We start from the raw sequence: 24,504 nt of genomic DNA on the forward strand, positions 1-24,504 counted from the left end.
TAATAAATAATAAATAATAAATAATAAATAATAAATAATAAATAATAAATAATAAATAATAAATAATAAATAATAAATAATAAATAATAAATAATAAATAATAAATAATAAATAATAAATAATAAATAATAAATAATAAATAATAAATAATAAATAATAAATAATAAATAATAAATAATAAATAATAAATAATAAATAATAAATAATAAATAATAAATAATAAATAATAAATAATAAATAATAAATAATAAATAATAAATAATAAATAATAAATAATAAATAATAAATAATAAATAATAAATAATAAATAATAAATAATAAATAATAAATAATAAATAATAAATAATAAATAATAAATAATAAATAATAAATAATAAATAATAAATAATAAATAATAAATAATAAATAATAAATAATAAATAATAAATAATAAATAATAAATAATAAATAATAAATAATAAATAATAAATAATAAATAATAAATAATAAATAATAAATAATAAATAATAAATAATAAATAATAAATAATAAATAATAAATAATAAATAATAAATAATAAATAATAAATAATAAATAATAAATAATAAATAATAAATAATAAATAATAAATAATAAATAATAAATAATAAATAATAAATAATAAATAATAAATAATAAATAATAAATAATAAATAATAAATAATAAATAATAAATAATAAATAATAAATAATAAATAATAAATAATAAATAATAAATAATAAATAATAAATAATAAATAATAAATAATAAATAATAAATAATAAATAATAAATAATAAATAATAAATAATAAATAATAAATAATAAATAATAAATAATAAATAATAAATAATAAATAATAAATAATAAATAATAAATAATAAATAATAAATAATAAATAATAAATAATAAATAATAAATAATAAATAATAAATAATAAATAATAAATAATAAATAATAAATAATAAATAATAAATAATAAATAATAAATAATAAATAATAAATAATAAATAATAAATAATAAATAATAAATAATAAATAATAAATAATAAATAATAAATAATAAATAATAAATAATAAATAATAAATAATAAATAATAAATAATAAATAATAAATAATAAATAATAAATAATAAATAATAAATAATAAATAATAAATAATAAATAATAAATAATAAATAATAAATAATAAATAATAAATAATAAATAATAAATAATAAATAATAAATAATAAATAATAAATAATAAATAATAAATAATAAATAATAAATAATAAATAATAAATAATAAATAATAAATAATAAATAATAAATAATAAATAATAAATAATAAATAATAAATAATAAATAATAAATAATAAATAATAAATAATAAATAATAAATAATAAATAATAAATAATAAATAATAAATAATAAATAATAAATAATAAATAATAAATAATAAATAATAAATAATAAATAATAAATAATAAATAATAAATAATAAATAATAAATAATAAATAATAAATAATAAATAATAAATAATAAATAATAAATAATAAATAATAAATAATAAATAATAAATAATAAATAATAAATAATAAATAATAAATAATAAATAATAAATAATAAATAATAAATAATAAATAATAAATAATAAATAATAAATAATAAATAATAAATAATAAATAATAAATAATAAATAATAAATAATAAATAATAAATAATAAATAATAAATAATAAATAATAAATAATAAATAATAAATAATAAATAATAAATAATAAATAATAAATAATAAATAATAAATAATAAATAATAAATAATAAATAATAAATAATAAATAATAAATAATAAATAATAAATAATAAATAATAAATAATAAATAATAAATAATAAATAATAAATAATAAATAATAAATAATAAATAATAAATAATAAATAATAAATAATAAATAATAAATAATAAATAATAAATAATAAATAATAAATAATAAATAATAAATAATAAATAATAAATAATAAATAATAAATAATAAATAATAAATAATAAATAATAAATAATAAATAATAAATAATAAATAATAAATAATAAATAATAAATAATAAATAATAAATAATAAATAATAAATAATAAATAATAAATAATAAATAATAAATAATAAATAATAAATAATAAATAATAAATAATAAATAATAAATAATAAATAATAAATAATAAATAATAAATAATAAATAATAAATAATAAATAATAAATAATAAATAATAAATAATAAATAATAAATAATAAATAATAAATAATAAATAATAAATAATAAATAATAAATAATAAATAATAAATAATAAATAATAAATAATAAATAATAAATAATAAATAATAAATAATAAATAATAAATAATAAATAATAAATAATAAATAATAAATAATAAATAATAAATAATAAATAATAAATAATAAATAATAAATAATAAATAATAAATAATAAATAATAAATAATAAATAATAAATAATAAATAATAAATAATAAATAATAAATAATAAATAATAAATAATAAATAATAAATAATAAATAATAAATAATAAATAATAAATAATAAATAATAAATAATAAATAATAAATAATAAATAATAAATAATAAATAATAAATAATAAATAATAAATAATAAATAATAAATAATAAATAATAAATAATAAATAATAAATAATAAATAATAAATAATAAATAATAAATAATAAATAATAAATAATAAATAATAAATAATAAATAATAAATAATAAATAATAAATAATAAATAATAAATAATAAATAATAAATAATAAATTATAAATAATAAATAATAAATAATAAATAATAAATAATAAATAATAAATAATAAATAATAAATAATAAATAATAAATAATAAATAATAAATAATAAATAATAAATAATAAATAATAAATAATAAATAATAAATAATAAATAATAAATAATAAATAATAAATAATAAATAATAAATAATAAATAATAAATAATAAATAATAAATAATAAATAATAAATAATAAATAATAAATAATAAATAATAAATAATAAATAATAAATAATAAATAATAAATAATAAATAATAAATAATAAATAATAAATAATAAATAATAAATAATAAATAATAAATAATAAATAATAAATAATAAATAATAAATAATAAATAATAAATAATAAATAATAAATAATAATAATAAATAATAAATAATAAATAATAAATAATAAATAATAAATAATAAATAATAAATAATAAATAATAAATAATAAATAATAAATAATAAATAATAAATAATAAATAATAAATAATAAATAATAAATAATAAATAATAAATAATAAATAATAAATAATAAATAATAAATAATAAATAATAAATAATAAATAATAAATAATAAATAATAAATAATAAATAATAAATAATAAATAATAAATAATAAATAATAAATAATAAATAATAAATAATAAATAATAAATAATAAATAATAAATAATAAATAATAAATAATAAATAATAAATAATAAATAATAAATAATAAATAATAAATAATAAATAATAAATAATAAATAATAAATAATAAATAATAAATAATAAATAATAAATAATAAATAATAAATAATAAATAATAATAATAAATAATAAATAATAAATAATAAATAATAAATAATAAATAATAAATAATAAATAATAAATAATAAATAATAAATAATAAATAATAAATAATAAATAATAAATAATAAATAATAAATAATAAATAATAAATAATAAATAATAAATAATAAATAATAAATAATAAATAATAAATAATAAATAATAAATAATAAATAATAAATAATAAATAATAAATAATAAATAATAAATAATAAATAATAAATAATAAATAATAAATAATAAATAATAAATAATAAATAATAAATAATAAATAATAAATAATAAATAATAAATAATAAATAATAAATAATAAATAATAAATAATAAATAATAAATAATAAATAATAAATAATAAATAATAAATAATAAATAATAAATAATAAATAATAAATAATAAATAATAAATAATAAATAATAAATAATAAATAATAAATAATAAATAATAAATAATAAATAATAAATAATAAATAATAAATAATAAATAATAAATAATAAATAATAAATAATAAATAATAAATAATAAATAATAAATAATAAATAATAAATAATAAATAATAAATAATAAATAATAAATAATAAATAATAAATAATAAATAATAAATAATAAATAATAAATAATAAATAATAAATAATAAATAATAAATAATAAATAATAAATAATAAATAATAAATAATAAATAATAAATAATAAATAATAAATAATAAATAATAAATAATAAATAATAAATAATAAATAATAAATAATAAATAATAAATAATAAATAATAAATAATAAATAATAAATAATAAATAATAAATAATAAATAATAAATAATAAATAATAAATAATAAATAATAAATAATAAATAATAAATAATAAATAATAATAATAAATAATAAATAATAAATAATAAATAATAAATAAATAAATAATAAATAATAAATAATAAATAATAAATAATAAATAATAAATAATAAATAATAAATAATAAATAATAAATAATAAATAATAAATAATAAATAATAAATAATAAATAATAAATAATAAATAATAAATAATAAATAATAAATAATAAATAATAAATAATAAATAATAAATAATAAATAATAAATAATAAATAATAAATAATAAATAATAAATAATAAATAATAAATAATAAATAATAAATAATAAATAATAAATAATAAATAATAAATAATAAATAATAAATAATAAATAATAAATAATAAATAATAAATAATAAATAATAAATAATAAATAATAAATAATAAATAATAAATAATAAATAATAAATAATAAATAATAAATAATAAATAATAAATAATAAATAATAAATAATAAATAATAAATAATAAATAATAAATAATAAATAATAAATAATAAATAATAAATAATAAATAATAAATAATAAATAATAAATAATAAATAATAAATAATAAATAATAAATAATAAATAATAAATAATAAATAATAAATAATAAATAATAAATAATAAATAATAAATAATAAATAATAAATAATAAATAATAAATAATAAATAATAAATAATAAATAATAAATAATAAATAATAAATAATAAATAATAAATAATAAATAATAAATAATAAATAATAAATAATAAATAATAAATAATAAATAATAAATAAATAATAAATAATAAATAATAAATAATAAATAATAAATAATAAATAATAAATAATAAATAATAAATAATAAATAATAAATAATAAATAATAAATAATAAATAATAAATAATAAATAATAAATAATAAATAATAAATAATAAATAATAAATAATAAATAATAAATAATAAATAATAAATAATAAATAATAAATAATAAATAATAAATAATAAATAATAAATAATAAATAATAAATAATAAATAATAAATAATAAATAATAAATAATAAATAATAAATAATAAATAATAAATAATAAATAATAAATAATAAATAATAAATAATAAATAATAAATAATAAATAATAAATAATAAATAATAAATAATAAATAATAAATAATAAATAATAAATAATAAATAATAAATAATAAATAATAAATAATAAATAATAAATAATAAATAATAAATAATAAATAATAAATAATAAATAATAAATAATAAATAATAAATAATAAATAATAAATAATAAATAATAAATAATAAATAATAAATAATAAATAATAAATAATAAATAATAAATAATAAATAATAAATAATAAATAATAAATAATAAATAATAAATAATAAATAATAAATAATAAATAATAAATAATAAATAATAAATAATAAATAATAAATAATAAATAATAAATAATAATAATAATAAATAATAAATAATAAATAATAAATAATAAATAAGGAACAAATCTAGTTTAGTAAAAACTCTCCGATTTTTTTGAAATTTTTTCCATAGGTAGATATTTTTACGCTGATTACGGGAATGTAAAATTTTCTTGGGGGACGGACCCGGTTACCCGGTTATTCGACCCGAAAGTCCGGGTACCCGGTACCCCGATAGACCCGGTTCTACTGAACCGATTCTTACAAAATGGGTATCGTTGGAAAGCTTATGAAAATACCTATCCAACAAGTGGTCATATGATGGGGTTATCTCCAGGGGTTCAGAAGTTATAACCAAAATACCTCTTTTTGGGCCCGGGTTTTTCCATAAAACCCTCAAAAAGTCGAAAAAGGGCCCATTATGGGTGCTCAATTAATTCACGTAATTTTATAGCTCATACTTCAACCTTTCCAAAATGGTGCCATTTGTTATAATACTTTCACTGGGTCCAGAGATATTTTTTCATAAGCTTTCCAACGATACCCATTTTGTAAGAATCGGTTCAGTAGAACCGGGTCTATCGGGTACCGGGTACCCGGACTTTCGGGTCGAATAACCGGGTAACCGGGTCCGTCCCCAAGAAAATTTTACATTCCCGTAATCAGCGTAAAAATATCTACCTATGGAAAAAATTTCGAAAAAATCGGAGAGTTTTTACTAAACTAGATTTAAGCCATAAATAATAAATAATAAATAATAAATAATAAATAATAATATAAATAATAAATAATAAATAATAAATAATAAATAATAAATAATAATAATAAATAATAAATAATAAATAATAAATAATAAATAATAAATATAATAATAAATAATAAATAATAAATAATAAATAATAAATAATAAATAATAAATAATAAATAAATAAATAATAAATAATAAATAATAAATAATAAATAATAAATAATAAATAATAAATAATAAATAATAAATAATAAATAATAAATAATAAATAATAAATAATAAATAATAAATAATAAATAATAAATAATAAATAATAAATAATAAATAATAAATAATAAATAATAAATAATAAATAATAAATAATAAATAATAAATAATAAATAATAAATAATAAATAATAAATAATAAATAATAAATAATAAATAATAAATAATAAATAATAAATAATAAATAATAAATAATAAATAATAAATAAATAAATAATAAATAATAAATAATAAATAATAAATAATAAATAATAAATAATAAATAATAAATAATAAATAATAAATAATAAATAATAAATAATAAATAATAAATAATAAATAATAAATAATAAATAATAAATAATAAATAATAAATAATAAATAATAAATAATAAATAATAAATAATAAATAATAAATAATAAATAATAAATAATAAATAATAAATAATAAATAATAAATAATAAATAATAAATAATAAATAATAAATAATAAATAATAAATAATAAATAATAAATAATAAATAATAAATAATAAATAATAAATAATAAATAATAAATAATAAATAATAAATAATAAATAATAAATAATAAATAATAAATAATAAATAATAAATAATAAATAATAAATAATAAATAATAAATAATAAATAATAAATAATAAATAATAAATAATAAATAATAAATAATAAATAATAAATAATAAATAATAAATAATAAATAATAAATAATAAATAATAAATAATAAATAATAAATAATAAATAATAAATAATAAATAATAAATAATAAATAATAAATAATAAATAATAAATAATAAATAATAAATAATAAATAATAAATAATAAATAATAAATAATAAATAATAAATAATAAATAATAAATAATAAATAATAAATAATAAATAATAAATAATAAATAATAAATAATAAATAATAATAATAAATAATAAATAATAAATAATAAATAATAAATAATAAATAATAAATAAATAATAAATAATAAATAATAAATAATAAATAATAAATAATAAATAAATAAATAATAAATAATAAATAATAAATAATAAATAATAAATAATAAATAATAAATAATAAATAATAAATAATAAATAATAAATAATAAATAATAAATAATAAATAATAAATAATAAATAATAAATAATAAATAATAAATAATAAATAATAAATAATAAATAATAAATAATAAATAATAAATAATAAATAATAAATAATAAATAATAAATAATAAATAATAAATAATAAATAATAAATAATAAATAATAAATAATAAATAATAAATAATAAATAATAAATAATAAATAATAAATAATAAATAATAAAAATAATAATAAATAATAAATATAAATAATAAATAATAAATAATAAATAATAAATAATAAATAATAAATAATAAATAATAAATAATAAATAATAAATAATAAATAATAAATAATAAATAATAAATAATAAATAATAAATAATAAATAATAAATAATAAATAATAAATAATAAATAATAAATAATAAATAATAAATAATAAATAAATAATAAATAATAAATAATAAATAATAAATAATAAATAATAAATAATAAATAATAAATAATAAATAATAAATAATAAATAATAAATAATAAATAATAAATAATAAATAATAAATAATAAATAATAAATAATAAATAATAAATAATAAATAATAAATAATAAATAATAAATAATAAATAATAAATAATAAATAATAAATAATAAATAATAAATAATAAATAATAAATAATAAATAATAAATAATAAATAATAAATAATAAATAATAAATAATAAATAATAAATAATAAATAATAAATAATAAATAATAAATAATAAATAATAAATAATAAATAATAAATAATAAATAATAAATAATAAATAATAATAATAAATAATAAATAATAAATAATAAATAATAAATAATAAATAATAAATAATAAATAATAAATAATAAATAATAAATAATAAATAATAAATAATAAATAATAAATAATAAATAATAAATAATAAATAATAAATAATAAATAATAAATAATAAATAATAAATAATAAATAATAAATAATAAATAATAAATAATAAATAATAAATAATAAATAATAAATAATAAATAATAAATAATAAATAATAAATAATAAATAATAAATAATAAATAATAAATAATAAATAATAAATAATAAATAATAAATAATAAATAATAAATAATAAATAATAAATAATAAATAATAAATAATAAATAATAAATAATAAATAATAAATAATAAATAATAAATAATAAATAATAAATAATAAATAATAAATAATAAATAATAAATAATAAATAATAAATAATAAATAATAAATAATAAATAATAAATAAATAAATAATAAATAATAAATAATAAATAATAAATAATAAATAATAAATAATAAATAATAAATAATAAATAATAAATAATAAATAATAAATAATAAATAATAAATAATAAATAATAAATAATAAATAATAAATAATAAATAATAAATAATAAATAATAAATAATAAATAATAAATAATAAATAATAAATAATAAATAATAAATAATAAATAATAAATAATAAATAATAAATAATAAATAATAAATAATAAATAATAAATAATAAATAATAAATAATAAATAATAAATAATAAATAATAAATAATAAATAATAAATAATAAATAATAAATAATAAATAATAAATAATAAATAATAAATAATAAATAATAAATAATAAATAATAAATAATAAATAATAAATAATAAATAATAAATAATAAATAATAAATAATAAAATAAAATAATAAATAATAAATAATAAATAATAAATAATAAATAATAAATAATAAATAATAAATAATAAATAATAAATAATAAATAATAAATAATAAATAATAAATAATAAATAATAAATAATAAATAATAAATAATAAATAATAAATAATAAATAATAAATAATAAATAATAAATAATAAATAATAAATAATAAATAATAAATAATAAATAATAAATAATAAATAATAAATAATAAATAATAAATAATAAATAATAAATAATAAATAATAAATAATAAATAATAAATAAATAATAAATAATAAATAATAAATAATAAATAATAAATAATAAATAATAAATAATAAATAATAAATAATAAATAATAAATAATAAATAATAAATAATAAATAATAAATAATAAATAATAAATAATAAATAATAAATAATAAATAATAAATAATAAATAATAAATAATAAATAATAAATAATAAATAATAAATAATAAATAATAAATAATAAATAATAAATAATAAATAATAAATAATAAATAATAAATAATAAATAATAAATAATAAATAATAAATAATAAATAATAAATAATAAATAATAAATAATAAATAATAAATAATAAATAATAAATAATAAATAAATAAATAATAAATAATAAATAATAAATAATAAATAATAAATAATAAATAATAAATAATAAATAATAAATAATAAATAATAAATAATAAATAATAAATAATAAATAATAAATAATAAATAATAAATAATAAATAATAAATAATAAATAATAAATAATAAATAATAAATAATAAATAATAAATAATAAATAATAAATAATAAATAATAAATAATAAATAATAATAATAAAATAATAAATAATAAATAATAAATAATAAATAATAAATAATAAATAATAAATAATAAATAATAAATAATAAATAATAAATAATAAAATAATAAATAATAAATAATAAATAATAAATAATAAATAATAAATAATAAATAATAAATAATAAATAATAAATAATAAATAATAAATAATAAATAATAAATAATAAATAATAAATAATAAATAATAAATAATAAATAATAAATAATAAATAATAAATAATAAATAATAAATAATAAATAATAAATAATAAATAATAAATAATAAATAATAAATAATAAATAATAAATAATAAATAATAAATAATAAATAATAAATAATAAATAATAAATAATAAATAATAAATAATAAATAATAAATGATAAATGATAAATATTAAATATTAAATATTAAATAATAAATATAATAAATATAATAAATATATTAAATATAATAAATATAATAAATATAATAAATATATTAAATATAATAAATATATTAAATATAATAAATATAATAAATATAATAAATATAATAAATATAATAAATATAATAAATATAATAAATATATTAAATATATTAAATATATTAAATATAATAAATATAATAAATATAATAAATATAATAAATATAATAAATTTAATAAATATAATAAATATAATAATATAAGGGGGCCACCGTGGTGCAATGGTTAGCACGTCCGCCTTGCACTCAGAAGGTCTACGGTTCGAATCCCAGTCCAATCAACATCAAATTTACAACGGTGGCAAAATTCCCCCTCAGTAATGCTGGCGACATTTCCTGAGCATTTAAGCCATGAAAAACTTCTCTACAAGTGGTGTCGTAAGACACGCCGTTCGGACTCGGCAATAAAAAATAGGTGCCATATAATTGAGCCAATATGAATCGGCGTGCACTCATTGATATGAGAGAAGTCTCCCTTGTCTCTTCGGGGATGTAAATATAATAAATATAATAAATAATAATAAATAATAATAAATAATAATAATGACATGACATTGGTGTAGGGTAATAATACACTACCACCAAGTCCATTCTTTGTTATGCTCATCGTCCGACACACTATTATCTTTGAAGAAATCTTTGACCAAAGATTTCCAAAACTCTTCTTAGACTATAAGGGTTACTTAAGAGAACAACGCATCTTCTAATCTGAAACTAGAAGGGCAGATAAATCCTTTTCATAGATTTCCATTCCCGATATGTCTACTTTAGGAGACCAAAGCATCTTCTAATCCGAAACTAGAATGGCAGATAAATCCTTTTCATAGATTTTCCGTCCCGACAGGTCTTCATAAAAATGACTGTGGGACTTTGCAAAAAATGCCTAAAGGTTTCGTCGCCTGTAGACCTGTAATCTCACAAAGTCTCTCTATAAAAATTAGGCAATTTGGCAGAAAAGCTAAAAAGGTGTACTGTAGTATGCCTGTACCATATGCTGAGCTGATGCATTGCAGGGTATCGTTAATCCTTGCTCTATAGGAATTGACTATTCTGATTTGTCATAGCAGCTGCGATAGATTGGGCGATTTTGAGGCGCATTGAAATCTTCAAAGACCAGCTAGTTACCATATTCCAACAGTGTCTTCGACTCACAAAATTCACGATCTCATTGATATTGCCACGAAGACCATTGCTGTTAAACTGCAGGAATGTCACATTGTCAGGAACTGGAACGGGTTGTTAAAAACTGCGGCTGGTACTGCTGTTGGGGAGATTGTGGCGGAGTTTCATAATCCGATGACGACGTAGACTCTCTGGGGATCTAGTAGGCGCAGCATGAAACAACATAATCCCTGTCGCTATACTTCCTCAGTAAGGACAGGCCTGAACAATTCCTGAAATTTACCCATTCACGGCACCCGTTGCATTTCACCGACCTATGGTAGATGAGACGGTGGGAAACGAGGCAAAAGTATTCTCTTTCTTATCAGCATCCCGTAAAATTGGGAATATTCTTATCACTTTTATAGCGTACTATATATTTTTGCTTAAGTAAGCACACACGCTGATTTGTAATGAAAAACAAAAGAGAACAACAACAAAATACAATTCACATTAATATGGACCAAAATTATGTCAAGTCATTCCAGATTTAAATAGACAAACAATGTTCCGCAATCACTTTCCTATATACAGCTGCTATATTTTGTTTATTATTTGGCTTAAAAGTAAAACTTTGTTCCTATATAATTTTAGGGTATCCACACGGATGGTGGATCCCAGGTTAGTGATAGATAGTCAAGTGGCGTGGAAATTTTCGTTAGACAATATGGACATTAGACACACTCGTACATATGTATGTTATCATCTCTTCGTTCGAGAAAGGCCTTCGTAAGAAAATAAATATTTATTTGAATAAAATAATCGCAAATTAAAAAAAGAAAAAGTATTTATTCAAGACTAGAGAACAGGTATCAGCTCAAATTTATTAATAAAATACAATTTGTTGATGTCATTATGGCCTTTCAAAAAATCTTTGCAATTGCTGACGTTTTAGCATTATTTTTGAGATTTGCAGGCACTCTTGTAAAGAACATTTAGCTGCAATAGCTGCAGCAGGTGAACATCGGGTTTCCTCGTAGAAGGCTATTGGAGCTTCTCATTTAACTCTATTCAATCCGTACCGGATTGAGCCGGAACCACACAATATCCGTGTTTCGGACAGCGGCTGACACCTCAGTGTACATATGTTTGTATGTATTTGTTTCGTTTTTTTGTGTTGGGAGCAGCATATTCCGGAATGCCTGCTCCGGATTCTTTTTCTCCATGTCGGAACGTAGGGAAACCCAGGACCAATATATTTTCTGCTCGCTTTGTCCCATCCGCATCTTCACCCATATCCAACCTTTGGTGGGATGCAATAGATGCCAGGAGTGGGTGCATCTAAGGGGTTGCCCTGGACTTGTCCATGCGAGGGACTACGACAGGGAACATGTTGCTGCATTCTGCGTGAACACTGCCCCCCAGCGAGTCGTTGTCATCAGATTACGAAACACCCCCGCAGTCCCCCCAACAGCAACCGCACACGCAGCATTTAACATCAGCCTTTGTTGTTGCAATCGAAGAAATAGTGGACTTCATGAGTCGGAAGAATATCAAGGTGGCGGCGGTGCAGGAAACCAAGCTCAACAACAACTGCAGCATACAGAGTTGTGATGGTTATGGCGTACTAAGGATGATCCATCCACAAGAAGTGGAGGTGGGGGATTAGCGTTTCTATTGCACCTGTCTGTACAATACAGACATATCTCTCTTGAGCCTGACCCTCATGGCTCGTACATGGAATGTATGGGGGTACCAGTCAGGAGTGGAACTGCCGAGGTAGATTGGCTGAACTTATACATCCCGCCGATAAATAGCTGTAGTTCAGGTTACAAACCTAACAATAGCCCGCGTTTGGTAGGTAGGTCATAACCATGAGTTTGGCATTCGGTCCTCGGAAACGGCCAGAGGGGTATCGCGCTGGCTGAGTAGATTGATAGCTCTACGTTTTGCTCGGTCAATGAGAACGCTCCCACCATAATTAGCGGATAGTGCCGCCAGACATAATCATCGTGTCACCTGATCTTACAAACGACTTCACCTGGCAAACCGTAATTTCTCTTGGATTAGACGACCATCTCCCCATATTTGTGTCCATCAGCAGACCGTCCGATTTCATCACCTCTGAACGCGTCACTTTCGTCAATCGTGGGAAAGCTGATTGACCGAGTTTCAAAGAGCTCAATACTCACCGCTTTAGAGATCTGCCCTTTCCTTCTGAGGTTCGGGTAGCGGAAAGGACGTTCCGAGACATCATCACTGCTGCAGCCGCTCGCCATATACCTGCTGGTCGAATACCCGAAGTGAGAGCAAACTTTCCAGCAGAGGCGACGGGATTAACAAATGAACGTGATGAGTTTCGTCGAGCCATTGACAGTGACCCCAGAGTCAGGGAGATGACACTGAAAGTTAACAGGTTGGTCGGCGAGCATAAGCGGAACAAGTAGTTAAACCATCTGAAGAGTTGCAACATTGGATCCGGTATAAGTGACTTGTGGACAACGGTTAAGTCATTCTCGAACGCTGGAAAGAAAATATATACCTCAGTCACGTTTGACTACGTTACGTTGACTGACCCGAAGAGGTGTGCAAGTTACTTCAATCGACTGTTTGTCGAGCACCCCGAGAGTGACAGGGCGAAGAGATGAGAGTTACGTCGCATTAGATCTCTTCCTGCCGAGGATGAACCACCACAGTTTACAATGGATTGTGTTGCTAATGCCATCAGGAACGCTAAATCATCCAAAGCGTTGGGCCCTGACGGAATTTCTATGGTAATGTTGAAACAGCTGGATGAGCCGGGAGTGGAGTATCTCACTTAAGTTCTCAACCTGTCGCTAGACACCCTTATTGTTCCCGAAGTCTGGAAATTAGGTAGGGTGGACCCGCTACTGAAGCCAGGCAGGGTTGCCAACAAAGGTGATTCGTACAGATCGATCTCGCTTTTGTCGCCCGTAGCGAAGCCCCCTGAGGTTGGCGATCATCAGCATGGATTCCGTAAGCAGCACACCACGCCATCTCCACACATATTTGTCGACGACTCAACCAGATAAACCCGTGTGATAGAACAGCTATGGTGGCGCTAGACTTATCAAAAGCCTTTGATACTGTCAAGCACTCCAGATGAGGACATTGAGCAGATAACTCGCCGGCCAGTCTTGAAACTTTGGATAATCAATTATATGTGTGGACGCTAGTCGTACGTGGAATTCAGGAACAAGAAGTCGAAACCCCGTAGAGAGAAGCAGGGAGTTCCCCAAGGTGGGGTGATATCTCCGGTACTGTTTAATCTCTACCTCTCCTGTATTCCGCTCCATCCAGACAGCATCGAGATCGTAACGTATGCGGATGATTGTACGATCCTGGCTTCAGGTACCTTCCTTGATGACATTTGTGAAAGGCTGACTTTCTACTTGAAGAATTCCGACCACAAACTACCCCGAAATTCTAGTGGCCACATTCGTTTTCGTCCTCCGCGGCTGCCGCATCTATCTGCAACAAGCTGAAATGTAGGAACAAGGTCCTCAAGTCCCTAGCCGGCAGCACTTGGGGTGCAGATAAGAAAACCTTGTTGGCCTGGCCACATATAACCCGATAGGTAGGTCTTTGGTAAGTTATGTGGCGCCAGTTTGGTCCTCGAATCTAAGTGACCCGCGATTGAAAAATATTCAAACTTGTCAGAATGCCGCCCTGAGAACAGCAACAGGGTGCCTCCTCATGACTCCAGTGGACTATCTACATGAGGAGCCAAAGATTCTTTCAGTACAGCGACACAATCACATGCTTTCGTTGCAGTACCTGCTCGGGTGTTACCGTGAGAGCCATCCCAATTGCCACATGGTGGATAGGCCCGCCTATTCAGCGAGGTAATGGAGAATCTTCATGATCTAGTTACAAGAGATAACCTCTAGATCAACAAGCATATAAAGGGGGCTTTAATAGCATTCATATTCGAAGGACCATTGGCAACGCACGACTTCGAATCCGACCATCGTGCAGTGGAGAGGAGGCGATCTTCTATAATTTTGATAAAACCAAGATACGCCGATACAGGAGACAGCTACAGGAGGCCTACAGTCTAAGTTGAAGAAGTAGACACATGCGTAAATGGACTTTGCAGCCATTGACAGCAACGTCAAGATGCAAACAAAAAGAAGAAGATTTCTAGGAGAACTTCCACCCAAGATTTTACGATTCATAGACGATCGGAAACGGCTGCGGTAACTTTGGTAAACTTTGGGAAGAGGCAAATCGTGCTGCGGCCTCTTTAACTGAGATACCACCCAGAAGGTTGTTTCCTCCAAAAACCAGATCCCAAACATCGGGTTGGACTATCATGAGACTAACTCCCTGTAAGGAGAATGTAGGGATGGTTGTTATCGTGGCTGTGGACTCGTTAGGGGAGTAAGTTTTGATTGTCAATTTTACATAATTGTTGGACAAAAAGGGTTTCGGCAGTGTTACCGGTGTTCGATCTGTCCGATCGATCTCCGCCGGCAAAGCCGACTGATACAGTTTTACATGTTATTTATTTTTCTTATTTCCATTTATATACGTGATAATTCGTAAAAGGTAAAAGCTGCTGTGGCAGACAATGTCTCAAAACCAGCCGAATAGAAGATAAACAATTGCGCAGCTATCATTTATTTGGACATACTGGCAATGGCATCTAGGGAAAATAGAAGATTTTTTATTTATTATTTTTTTATTTTTCTTTTTCGTTTGCTTCAAGCTTCTTACCCTTTGTCTTTACAGCCGACCACGTCTCATCTCCATCGCCATTGATTTTTCCTGTATTCCTTAATTGTCGCAACACCTGCAACAAATCCTTGCTTACAATATTGTGTTTTTCTCGCTTTTCAATTGTTCGCCGTACAATTTTCTTCATAGCATCGAGAGCCGGTTCGGTCCAACGCAAACGTAGGGAAGAAAATAATTTTTATAGGCTATACTCAGGTCAAAAGGCGAAGATTTTTAAAAGCCATACTCAGGCCAAAATGCGAGGATTTTTAACGAATTTTTTAAAGGGCATACTCACCCCAAAAGGCGTGGATTTTTAAAGAATTTTTTAAAGGCCATACTCACCCCAAAATGTGGGGATTTTTAAAGAATTTTTTAAGGGCCATATTCACCCCAAAAGGCGTGGATTTTTAAACAATTTTTTAAGGGCCATATTCACCCCAAAAGGCGTGGATTTTTAAAGAATTTTTTAAGGGCCATATTCACCCCAAATGGCGTGGATTTTTAAAGAATTTTTTAAGGGCCATATTCACCCCAAAAGGCGTGGATTTTTAAAGAATTTTTTAAGGGCCATATTCACCCCAAAAGGCGTGGATTTTTAAAGAATTTTTTAAGGGCCATATTCACCCCAAAAGGCGTGGATTTTTAAAGAATTTTTTAAGGGCCATATTCACCCCAAAAGGCGTGGATTTTTAAAGAATTTTTTAAGGGCCATATTCACCCCAAAACGCGTGGATTTTTAAAGAATTTTTTAAGGGCCATATTCACCCCAAAAGTCGTGGATTTTTAAAGAATTTTTTAAGGGCCATATTCACCCCAAAAGTCGTGGATTTTTAAAGAATTTTTTAAGGGCCATATTCACCCCAAAAGGCGTGGATTTTTAAAGAATTTTTTAAGGGCCATATTCACCCCAAAAGGCGTGGATTTTTAAAGAATTTTTTAAGGGCCATATTCACCCCAAAAGGCGTGGATTTTTAAAGAATTTTTTAAGGGCCATATTCACCCCAAAAAGCGTGGATTTTTAAAGAATTTTTTAAAGGCCATACTCACCCCAAAATGTGGGGATTTTTAAAGAGTTTTTTAAAGGTTATACTCACCCCAAAAGGTCTGGATTTTTAAAGAATTTTTTTATAGGCCATCTCATCTCAAAACGCGTAGATTTTTAAAGAATTTTTAAAGGCCATACTCACCCCAAAAACTGGTGGATTTTTAAAGAATTTTTCAAAAGGACATACTCTCACCCCAAAAGGCGTGGATTTTTAAAGAATTTTTTAAGGGCCATATTCACCCCAAAAGTCGTGGATTTTTAAAGAATTTTTTAAGGGCCATATTCACCCCAAAAGGCGTGGATTTTTAAAGAATTTTTTAAGGGCCATATTCACCCCAAAAGGCTTGGATTTTTAAAGAATTTTTTAAGGGCCATATTCACCCCAAAAGGCTTGGATATTTAAAGAATTTTACTCACCCCAAAAGGTGGGGATATTTAAAGAATTTTACTCACCCCAAAAGGTGAGGATTTTTAAAGAATTTTTATAGGCCATACTCACCTGAAAAGGCGTGGACTTTTAAAGAATATTTTAAAGGCCATACCCACCTGAAAAGGCGTGGATTTGTAAAGAATTTTTTAAAGGCCATACTCACCCCAAAAGGCGTGGATTTTTAAAGAATTTTTTAAAGGCCATACTCACCCCAAAAGTCATGGATTTTTAAAAAATTTTTTAAAGGTCATACTCACCCCAAAAGGCATGGATTTTAAAAGAATTTTTTAAAGGCCATACTCACCCCAAAAGGCAAGGATTTTTAAAGAATTTTTAAAGGCCATACTCACCCCAAAATGCATGGTTTTTTAAAGAATATTTTAAAAGCCATACTCACCCCAGAAGGCGTGGATTTTTAAAGAATTTATAAAGGCCATACTCATCCCAAAAGGCGTGGATTTTTAATAAATTTTTTAAAGGCCATACTCACCCCAATTGGCTTGGATTTTTAAAGAATTTTTTAATGGCCATACTCACCCCAAAAGGCGTGGATATTTAAAGAATTTTTTAAGGCCATACTCACCCCAAAAGGTGTGGATTTTTAAAGAATTTGTAAAGGCCATACTCACCTGAAAAGGCGTTTTAAGAATTGTTAAAGGTCATACTCACCCCAAAAGGTGTGGATTTTAAAGAATTTTTTAAAGGCCATACTCACTTGAAAAGGCTTGGATTTTGAAATAATTTTTTTAAAGGCCATACTCACCCCAAAGTCGTGAATTTTTAAAGAATTTTTTAAGGGCCATATTCTCCCCAAAAGGCGTGGATTTTAAAGAATTTTTAAGGGCCATATTCACCCCAAAAGGCTTGGATTTTTAAAGAATTTTTTAAGGCCATACTCACCCCAAAAGGTGTGGATTTTTAAAGAATTTGTAAAGGCCATACTCACCTGAAAAGGCGTTTTAAGAATTGTTAAAGGTCATACTCACCCCAAAATGGCGTGGATTTTTTAAAAAAAATTAAAGGCCAATCAACCAAAAAGGCGTGGATTTTTTAAAAAAATTAAAGGCCAATCACCCAAAAAGGCGTGGATTTAAAAAAAATTAAAGGCCATACTCACCGCAAAATGGCGTGGATTTTTAGAGAATTTTTTAAAGGCCATACTCACCCCAAAAGGCGTGAATGTTTAAAGAATTTTTTCAATTCTCAGGCCAAAAAGTGTGGATTTTTATACCCTCCACCATAGTATGGAGGGTATATTAAGTTTGTTTCTCCGTTTGTAACGCATTGAAATACTCATTTGCGACCCTATAAAGTATATATATTCTTGATCAGGATAAAATTCTGAGTCGATCTGTGCACGTCCGTCCGTCCGTCTGTGGTAATCACTCTAGCATCCACAAAAATGGAGATAGGACTCTGAAATTTTGGGAAAATGCGTCTTTTGTTTGCAGGCAGGTCAAGTTCGATGATGGGCTATATCCGTCCACGTTTTGGTATAGCCCTCATATAACGGTACCCCACGATTTACGGTATTTTGACGTTTTTAGCTACATTATCAGACCGATGTAGCTATAATTTGACATTTAGGGTTCTTAAGTGCCAATAAACTTATATAAGAAAACTTGTGGACATAGGTCCACGTTTTGGTATAGCCCCCATATAACGGTACCCCCCGATTTACGGTATTTTGACGTTTTTAGCTACATTATCAGACCGATGTAGCTATAATTTGACATTTAGGGTTCTTAAGTGTCAATAATCTTATATAACAAAACTTGTGGACGTAGGTCCACGTTTTGGTACAGCCCCCATATAACGGTACCCCCCGATTTACGGTATTTTGACGTTTTTAGCTACATTTTCAGACCGATGTAGCTAAAATTTGACATTTAGGGTTCTTAAGTGCCAATAAACTTATATAAGAAAACTTGTGGACATAGGTCCACGTTTTGGTATAGCCCCCATATAAAGGTACCCCCCGATTTACGGTATTTCGACGTTTCTAGCTACATTTTCAGACCGACGTAGCTATAATTTGAAATTTAGGGTTCTTAAGTGTCAATAAACTTATATAACAAAAGTTGTGGACATAGTTCCAGGTTTCGGTAAAGCCCCCATATAACGGTACCCCGATTTACGGTATTTTGACGTTTTTAGCTACATTTTCAGACCGATTTAGCTATAAATTGACATTTAGGGTTCTTAAGTGTCAATAAACTTATATAACAAAACTAGTGGACATAGGTCAATGTTTTGGAATAGCCCCCATATAACGTTACAGCCCGATTTCAGGTATTTTGACGTTTTAAGTCACATTTCTAGACCGAATTAGCTATAGTTTGATATTTAGGGTTCCTAGTGACCAAAAAACTTATATTCGAAAAAATTATGAACATAGGTCCATGTTTTGGTATAGCCCCATATAACGGTACCTCCCGATTTTCGGTATTTTGAGAATTTTACCTACAAGTTTTAACCGAATTATCTGTAATTTGAACATTTGACACCACACCACATCACCACATATCTCCACCAAAAATTGTCAAGAAAGGTCGATGTATTGATAAAGCCCCCATATAACGGTACCTCCCGATTTTCAGTAATTTGATGATTTTAGCTACAATATTAAACCGAACTACCAGTAATTTGACATTTGAAGTTCTTAGTGGTCACAACACCTCTCCATTAAAAATTGTCAACATAGGTCCATGTTCGGATATAGCTCCCATATAACGGTACCTCCCAATTTTCAGTAATTTTGCAATTTTAGCTACAATTTTTAACCGAACTAACTGCAATTTGACATTTGAAGGTTGTAGTGGTCACCACACATCTGCATCGACAGTTTTCAACATAGCCCCAATATAACGATACTTCCCGATTTTCGGTACTTTGAGGATTTTACTTAAAATGTTTAACCAACGTAGGTCTATGTTTTGGTATAGCCCCAAAACAAACCTCCCGATTTTCCGTACCTTAGCTTTATTTTTTGGACGAACTTTCTGTAATTTGAAATTTAAAAGACAACAAAAATTCTGCAACAAAAATTGGTTATTTATGTTCATATTTTTGTATAGCCCACATACCTCCGAACTAGCTGTTAATGACATTTGAAGTTCCCACGTTATGTACCGATTTTCGGTATTTTGAGGATTCTAGTTGCAATTTTTAACCGAATTAGGAGTTATTTTACATTAAAGGCTCCCATAAAAAACTGTCAACATAGGTCCATGTTTTATTATAACCCCTATATAACGGTACCTCTCAATTCCTAGCCCACCAAAAATTGTCAACATACATACCACCATAAAAAAGGGCCTCCCGAATGAAGCATTTTATGTACATTATCTGACATTTTGACGTACCCACTTAAAGTTGGGGACAGGAATGAAAACTAATTATTCCATTTTAGTTCAGAATATTTTATGGTGGAGGGTATGAAAAGTTCGGCCCGGCCGAACTTAACGCTTTTTTACTTGTTAAGATTCCTTTAAGAATATTTTTAGGCAATTCACTGGCCAAAATGCGCGGATTTTTAATTCTCAGGTCAAAAGGAATTTTAATTTTAAAGGAATTTTGAGCTATTCTTATCCAGGATACATAATTTGACAGGTTTTACGAAACATCCTAGGATATGAATTCCTATTTATATTACGGCTCCGCTTGAAAAAAATCATTTTCGGGATCGCTAAAGCTATTCACATCTAAGCCGAACATGGATGAGCCAATAATGTCAGTGGCATATCTACAAACGAAAACAAAAAGAAAACATTAGAACGTTCGAAAAAAAACAGATCGAAACGCCGGCCTCGACTATCAGCAATAGCCAACATTCAAAATTCCATTTGATACTCACTTTGCAAACAAATGCTATGCTTCAATAGTTTTAAATGCTTCATCTTTATCGGTTGTTGCGACTGGTAGCCGATGTTCCAAATAATCCACCAAACGTAACGACACCTCATGTATCGTATCAAACATAGATCTAAATTTGCCCGATGTAAATGAGGGTGCCAATTTTGTACGCAACGATTCCCATTGTTGTCCTTTGAGGAAGAATAAACCACCTGACATGGGGTCATTAATTCCATCCACATAAAACCCGTGATCATGAAAACTGGCAAAATCTTGGGTTAACATATCACGAACCAGTTGAGCATCACGTAGCAGGAGGGCGGGGCGATTTATTGCATACATTCCAACAACTTTGCCGAAAGGTATTTGCGCGGGAACACCATCTGAGGTAGACTAATATTGCCGAGCAAATGACAATGACGTAGTAAAGAAACATTTTCGAGATTTATAATTTTATATTTCGTTTTTATTTTGTTTCCTTCCTGTCGGTTCTTCAATACACCAATTCTTAATGGAAACTAAAAACATAATAATCTCAAGCCACAGTTGCAAGTGCAAAATATATTATTGCTTCTTCGTGTCTTATCTATTAGTATGTCAAATGCCAAAAAAAAATACCATAATCAAAACACCATTATTACGGTAGATGACTGTGCCAGAACTGTAGGTGCAACCAAACAACCATCGCTACCCAAGTTCTATCATATGCTTCAGGAGCTGTTTAACAGCTTATCCTGCTGATATTCCACAACCACCCGACTATGGTTATGGCCTAGGGTCCTCTATGTGTGAGGTTGAACATTTATATAGCTGTTAATATCCGCTACATAATCCAAAGGCGAACCAAATCAAAAAAAAAAAAAAAATTCTTCGTGGATGAAACACTTCCAAGCAAATGGTAGACTGTTTCTTTGGCAAAACCATCCATGTGGCGAATTTCCGCTTGATTAACGTAGGTCAATTCTGAGCGGTGCACCACAATTTGTTTGTCTGGAGTCCTCGGAGAAATTAGAAAAACAAATAAGCTCATGTCCAATTTAGCTCATGTCAATGTGTATAAATAATGCTGAAGAAACTTATATAGTAGCCCTCGTAAAATCGATCAATATCAAACATCCACACGGACCCCCCATTAGTGATAGATAGTAAAATGGCTTGGGCATAGGGATTTTATTTCTTTTCTTTGAAAGATTTATTTCAATGAAATAATTGAAAGTTTTACAAGTTTTAGCTCATTTTTTTTAATTTTGTTGATAACGCTCTGACGCGTCAGAGCGTCATGACGTTCCGAGGAATATTTGCAATTATAAACTGTATAACATTATTTATAATATGGACGACCAGTCTATTTTATCATACACGACTAGTTGAAGGCTTGTAAGTTTTATCAGAGAAAACCGTTGAGTCCGGTATAAGACGAACGGGTCTCCTGCTAGAAGACCATTGGCGATTTTTATACCCTTAGCATTTATGCTAACGAGGTTATATACACTTTCCTACGGGCAAAATGTGCGTCATCGAAATAATGGTTTTAGACCCCAAGTTTGTTTGGACGAAATCCGTTTCAAATAATTTGGAGTTGATATAGCCATATCCGTCCGTCTGTCTGTCTGGCTGGCTTTGGCTTCGTAATATTTTGTCCAAACTTAGTTTAAGTTCGAAGATGTGTTATATCCGTCCACTCCTTCCGGTACCTCCCCCACAGAACTTGGAAAATGTTCGGAAAATTTGTGTGCACGATAAGTCTTGAAGGGAGTAACCGATTTGGTCCATACATTGCACATCGTGAAATGTCTACCAGCCTTAGACGAGTTTCGAATATGGACCCAATCGGTTCACTCCATCGGGTAGCTCCCACACAAAATTTCGGAAAAGTTCAGTTTAGGACCTGCTCTCGAATCGCTTTGATTTTTGTTGTAACAGCTTGTATTCACTGCCCCCAAACGACGGTACAAGTTTCATTAGGGGCAAGTCAATACTTCCTGAGAAAATAGCCTGAAAGGTGTGAAAACCCCCTATGACACCGTGTGTAGTGGTTAGAGCGCAAGATAACTCCCGAACGGTTCCGCCGATTCGGTCCAAAATTTGGCCTATGTAATATTTTGTCCAAGCTTAGTGTAAGGTCGAAGAAAATCCATATCGGTCCAGTCCTTCAGGTACCTCTCCCATAAAAGTTCATAAATGTTCTGAAAAATTGTGCGCACGATAATTCTTGAATGGAGTGACCGATTTCGTTCATACTTAACACATCCTAATATATACCAGATATAGATCAGGTTCGAATATGGAATATTTTTGT

At 22.7% G+C, this 24,504-nt stretch overlaps 1 protein-coding gene and 1 pseudogene across 2 annotated transcripts in view; one reads left to right on the forward strand and one right to left on the reverse strand.

Annotated features, from left to right (window-relative positions):
- The window catches only part of rdx (BTB/POZ and MATH domain-containing protein rdx), a 373,257-nt gene that overhangs the window by 11,036 nt on the left and 337,717 nt on the right, over positions 1 to 24,504 (forward strand). The gene's annotated exons all lie outside the window — the stretch shown is intronic.
- LOC141393360 (probable cytochrome P450 6d5) lies at positions 16,680 to 22,641 on the reverse strand (annotated as a pseudogene).

This window comes from Musca autumnalis, unplaced genomic scaffold (assembly GCF_047663935.1).
Source record: "Musca autumnalis isolate F117 unplaced genomic scaffold, ASM4766393v1 scaffold_1, whole genome shotgun sequence".
In the NCBI taxonomy this organism is placed as follows: domain Eukaryota; kingdom Metazoa; phylum Arthropoda; class Insecta; order Diptera; family Muscidae; genus Musca; species Musca autumnalis.